The 6,615-nt window shown below is 35.8% G+C and overlaps 1 pseudogene; it reads left to right on the plus strand.

The window, feature by feature from the left end:
* The first annotated feature begins 899 nt into the window (after window positions 1-899).
* On the plus strand, window positions 900-1,548 carry LOC128626898 (syntaxin-7-like; annotated as a pseudogene).
* The last annotated feature ends 5,067 nt before the right edge of the window (window positions 1,549-6,615 follow it).

Raw genomic sequence — 6,615 nt, forward strand, 5'->3', positions numbered from 1 at the left:
TTCATATAATTGTTCACACATTGCTTTTCATTTTAAGGTTAATTCCTAATTTAGAAAGCATGAAAGAATAAACTATATGAGTTCTCAAAAAACTTACAGCGTGGAAGAGAAAGTTGAGCCATTTGTCCACATCCAAGAGTTATTATTGTTTCTGCAGTAGAGTCCAATCCATAGAATTGTATTGAAAATGATCAAAAAATTCTATGAGGAAACAAATTTCATGAGAAATTGAGTAAAAGCTGGTACACTAATTTGACTTGGTGAGAACAGATAAAGTTGGCTTGCCGTGGAGGAGGAGGTGATGGCTTAGTAAACTGCAAAGCCCACTGCCACGTCCACAGTTGGATCCCTTCCTTGACAAAGTCAGGAGGGGAGGTCCAAGACTTCAAAGAAGCATTTTCCAACCTGGTGGACGTGGCATGGAGGGCATGTTTACCCCCCGAGTCAATTTTAGACATATCTAAAATGCAGAATAAGAATAGGCCCCCTACCACAGCCTAACCAAGGCAGACAGCCAAGTTCCTGTTCAGACCAAGAAGCATAGTAACAGTAACTGCAAAAGCCAACGAATCCGAAATCGCTTGCCAGCTGAAATCACTTGCCAGCTAAAATCACTTGCCAGCTAGAATAGTAAAAAAGCTTCAGCCTTACTTTCAATAAAGGTCTTCAGAGCATCACCTGCCTTGAGCTGCGTAGTTGCCTGATTTCCGCACCGACTCCTACCTTCACCTCGAGGGGACCCTTAGATCCGCTGCGGCCGGACCGCGGCAGCCCACCAACACCTGATGACATTAGTAGGTAAATCAACCACCTCCCACCCTGAAGTAAGGGTTGGTAACCCCACCTAGCTAGCCCACCACATCCAACATCCAGAAGAGCAAACAACATTTTGTGGAAATATGAGCGACTCTGAACAATGTGGAACACCTCAGATTCACCTGAATTGTGGCAACAGCTGGAACAGAAGTATCCTAACCAACTGGCCAAAGAAACAGATCAGTCCATTAAAAGGTTTGAATCTCTCCCCACCACCCTCTGTGAACAGTGTGAAAGGAAAATACAGCAGGTTTCTTAGTGGCTGATTTCAGAGTATCACCTACCAACTCTGCAGTGGTCCAAAGGCCAGCTGCTGAGAGAGACTTCATTGCTCTAGTGGGGAGCCAGTTCCAAAGTATCTGGTGGATTCCTGAGAAGATCTCAAAAGTCAGGAATCTTGTGTATTGGGAAAGCCAAACTCAACCTCAAGTGCATGTGCAGGATGAGGGAATTACAGAGGAACACCTCTGTCTTATTGATGACAGAGCCCTTTGTTAGGCAATTTGAAGCTGATATCATGGATATTAACGAACATTTAAAATGTTTCAGAATGATAATTCGTGAACAAAGAGGTGTGACAGCATAGAAACCAAAGGTGAAAATGCAGGGGTGTATGTCCAACTAGCCAACCAGCTACCATCCAGGGCACCAGAATATCAGAAAAAGTATCTCGCATATTGCTGTGATATACACAAACCATTAAAGAAATATAGAAATCTAAAGCATAGCTAGCATTGGAGAATAGAACAAAACTCTTAACCTTTATATTTTATTTTATTTTATATTTTCCTTTTAAAGATTCTGTTCACTTATTTTTACACAGAGAAGAAGGGAGGAAGAAAGAAAGAGAAACATCAATTGATTGCCTCTCCAATGCTTGACCAGGGACCAGTCCTACAACAACACAGGCATGTACCCTGCTGGGGAATTGAACCCATGACATTTCCCTTTGTGGAATGACACCGAAACAACTGAGCCACACTAGTCAAGGCAATCTTTATATTTTAAATAACTGTATCAGAAGTGTTTTGCCTCTGGTTTTTATCTATATGTTGAGAGTTTTGAATGCAGTTAATTTTATTATTTTTTCTTTCTAAAAATATTTATTTATGTATGTATTTATTTATTTATAGATACAAAGGAAGGGAGGGTGAAGGAGAGGGAGAGAAATAGTGTGTGGTTACCCCTAACACATCCCCCACCTGAATGAGAATTGAACTGGCAACCCTTTGGTTCACAGGCTAGTGCTCAGTTCACTGAGCCACATCAGCCAGGGCAGAAAATTCCTTTTTTTGTATTTTATTTATTTATATATTCATTTATTTACTGGAAATTAAGAACAAACTGACAATAACCAGAGGGGAGCTGGGAGGAGATAAGGGGGCAATGGGGGAAGGGTTTTCAGGAACATCTATAAAGGGCACATGGGCAAAACCAAAGTGGGGTAAGATCAAGGGTGGGAAGTGGGCATGGGTGGGGTAGGGGAGGTAGAGGGGGAATGGAGACAACTGTAACTGAATGACAGTGGAAAATGTGAAAAAATTAAAATAGAGATAAAACCTATAAACATCAATAAAATATACTTAAAATAAGTGCAATTTGTTTTATATCTGTGAAATATGTCATTAGTATTCTAACAGGGATTGCACTGAATCTAAAAATTGCTTTGCATAGTATGGGTATTTTGACGATGCTAATTATTCTAATCCATGAACATGGTATATGCTTCCATTTATTTATGTCTTCCCTAATTTCTTTTTCAGTGTTGTATAGTTTTTTTGAGTACAGATCTTTCACCTCCTTGGTTAGGTTTATTTCTAGGTACTTTATTTTTATTGTTCCGACAAAATGGGATTTTTTTCTAATTCCTGTTTTTTATATTTCAGTGTGGGTATACAGAAATGCCTTCTATTTCTGAATATTGACTTTGTATCCCTTTGTTTTGCCAAATTACTTATTAGGTAGAATAGTTTTTGGTGGAATCTATGGGGTTTTCTATGTACACTATTATGTCATCTGCAAACAATGACAGTTTTACTTCTTCCTTTCCAATTTAGATGCCTTTTTTTTTCTTTTTTCTTGTCTGATCACTGTGGCTAGAACTTCCATTACTATGTTGAATACAAGTGGTGAAAGAGTACACCTTTGTCTTGTTCCTGATCGTAGTGGGAAAGCTTTTCATTTTTGTCCATTGAGTATGATATTGGCTGTAGGTTTCTCACATATGGCCTTTAGTATATAGAAGTATGTTCCCTGTACTGCCACTTTGCTGAGTCACTTTATCAGAAATACATTCTATTCCTTATTGAGTGCTTTTTCTGCATGTAGTAGTATGATCATGTGATTTTTGTCTTGTTTTGTTTATATGATGTATTATGTTTATTGATTTATGAATATTGTACTATCTTGCATTCCTGGGATGAATCAGAATACCTGATGTCAAACTATATTATAGGTCCACTGTAATCAAAACAGTCTGGTACTGGCATGAGGACAAACACATTGATTAATGGAACAAATTAGAGAGCCCAGAAATAAACCCATGTCTCTATGGTCAATTAATATATGACAAAGGAAGCAGAAGCATAAAATCGAGTGAAAATAGCCTCTTCAACAAATGATATTGGGATATCTGAACAGCTACATGCAAAATAATGAAACCTGACCACCAACTTACACCATACACAAAAATAAAATCAAGCTATTTTTGCCTTTTTTGGACCTGATTGCACATTTTTCCATTAAAATTCATTATCAAAAAATCAAAATGGATAAAAGACTTAAGTATAAGTCATGTACCATAAAAGTCCTATAGGGGAACGTAAGCAGGAAAACTTCAGATATTACACACTGAAATATTTTCCCTGATATGTCCCCTAGAGCAAGGGATATAAGGGAAAGACTAAAAAGATGGGACTACATCAAGTTAAAATGCTTCTGCACAGCTAAAGAAAATAGAAAAATGAAAAGGGAACCAACTATATGGGAAAATATATTTGTCAATGATACCTTGGAAAACTGATCTCCAAAATATGTAAAGAACTTATATAACTCAACACCAGAAAGGCAAACAATCCATTTAAAAAATGGGCAAAAGATATGAACAAACACTTCTCCAAGGAGGAGGTAGAAAGGGCTCAGAGACATATGAAAGAATGCTCAACATCACTAGCCATCAGAAAGATGCAAATTAAAACCACAATGAGATGCAACCTCACACAGGTGAGAATGACCATCATCAACAAATCAACAAACAAGTGGAGATTGTGGAGAAAGGGGAACCCAAGTGCACTGTTGGTGGGAATGCAGACAGGGGCAGCCACTGTGGAAAACAGTGTAGAATTTCCTCAAAAAATAAAAAAGAACTGTGTTTTGATCCAGTGATACTATTACTGAGATAATACACTAAGAAACCTAAAACACCATTTCAAAAGAAATTATGCACCCCAATATTCACAGTAGTGCTATTTATAATAGTGACCTGCTGGAAACAGCCTAAGTGCCCATCAGTAAATGAGTAGATTAAAACACTGTGGTACATTTACACAATGGAATACTCTGCAGCAGAATGGAAGAAGGGAATCCTGTTTTTACGAGAGCATAGATGGAACCGGAGAGCTTTATGGGAAGTAAAATAAGCCAGGCAGTGAAAACAAATACTCTATGATCTCACCTAATCAACAAACAAATAAGTGAGCAAAATAGAACCTGGAACATGGAGATAAAGTACAAAGTGACAGTGACCAGAGGTGGCCGGGAAAGGCCTTAACATGGAAAGAAGTAGAAAGGTCAAATCAAGGAACATGTATAAAGGACCCATTGTCAAGGACAATGGGTGGGAGGACTCAATGTGGAACAGGAGGGCTGGGCAGGCAGGGGAAAATAAAGGAAGACAAATGGGGACAACTTTAACTGAACAACAATAAAAAATACAATATCTTTAAAAAATTTTTTTAATGAATATGATTTTGGACACTAATGAAATTGCCTTAGAAAATGCCACAATGATATTTTGAGGAAACTCATTTTGAAGAGCGACTCTTTAAAAACTTGTTATTTGGCTACAGTTGACATTCACTATTGTTTTGGATGTTTACATACTTTGAGGGTGACCAGGCCGGTGGGTCTGGGTTCCATCTGACATCCCGCATGGTTATTAGAATATTATTGATGATATTCTCTATGTTGTACTTTGCATTTTGACTGGTTTTATAAGTTTAGAAAACAAATTGAGATAAAAATTTTAAATGCACAAGCTTTTAAGCTATTGTTCATTCTCATACATAGGTAACCATTTTTCACCACTCTTTATTGAAAAAGAATTAGATGTTTGTCAATGAACTCACTTGCCTTTTTTAATCAATTTTTATTTTTGGTTTTTGATTTAATTTATTTTTTTATTTGAGAGAGTAAAAGAGAGAGAGTGAGAGAGAATCAATATATTGTTCCGCTTTATTTACCCCTTTGGTGGTTGCTTTTGTGATGTGCCTTGATGGGAGATATACCTGGCTCTCTACACATGCTTGATAGATGGAAAAAATGTGCACACTGTAGAACAACAATGGTCCAGTAAACAAAAGGGCAAAGGGGATTTGAGAACGGATTTTAAAGTTAAGAGCACTCCCTACACAAACACAGATATGTCACACAGCAGAGTGTGGAAGCTATAGAGACTTGAGGTTTCTGAATAATTTTTAAAAATCATTGGTTGTCGATTAAACTATGCACACACAAGGGGAATCTCTAGTAAACCAGGCTACAAGTAAAATAAATGAGAATTTTAAATAATGAGTAAGCACACTTCAAAAGATAACATTCTACTGTAACGTTTTTACCAAACTTACAAAAATAATTTTAAAATGATGCAAAGAAACTGCAAAATATCTTTCATAATCAAGAGGAAAGTCAGTCAATAGATCTAACTTACTGAGACAAGATTTGGGATTTATTATCAAAACAACTTATAGTGATTATTATAAATATATATTTCCATGAAAATCATTTAAACAAGTACATTCAAGCAACCATATGAAAATATGGTGGCACTGACAGAAAAATTAGAGAAATAAAAACTGCATGAATAAATCAAAAATTCTTAGTTGAAAATGCATTACCTACATTAAAAATTCAATATATTTACATAAATTTTGAGATGCAGAAGAAGGAATTAATGAAATAAAGATGGAGTAATAAAAATGATTAATTCCTGAGGGTAGAAACAAAGGGAGAGAATCAAAGAACAATAAAAAATACATAACAAATGATTCTGATTACATAAAGTTCAAAATTAAGCAAAGACAATTTGTGATATAAAATCTCAGAAAGTGGTTGGGTGAGGAGAGAGAAGAAGCTATGAGAGACTGCACAGGAGCGGGCTGGCAACATCTACTTCATGATCTCATTTGTAATTACATAGGTTTTTTCATTTGCAATATGCACAAACATGGTATTTTTAGTTTCCATAATGAAGGTAACATTAAATTACAAATTTACTTTAGGAAAAAGAGGATTTATGGAAGCACAGTGGTCTAGGGAAATTAAGACTTGGAAATATCAAATGCACATTAATGGCATAAAATATCAATAAAATATTTTACTATTTATCATGTTTCATTTTTTTATTTTTCCACATTTTTATTGTTGGTCAATAAAATATTTTAGAGTCAGACAATATTAACATATTTAAAACAAGCTATAAATTCAAACAAATATGAATGAATTCTATTAAAAATATAATATAAAATACTCTTTTAAATAAAATGTTGGGAACATTAAAAATCTTACCATTTCTTCTTTATC

The sequence above is a fragment of the Artibeus jamaicensis genome, unplaced genomic scaffold, assembly GCF_021234435.1.
Source record: "Artibeus jamaicensis isolate MK-2021 breed Jamaican fruit bat unplaced genomic scaffold, CSHL_Jam_final contig_233, whole genome shotgun sequence".
Classification (NCBI taxonomy): domain Eukaryota; kingdom Metazoa; phylum Chordata; class Mammalia; order Chiroptera; family Phyllostomidae; genus Artibeus; species Artibeus jamaicensis.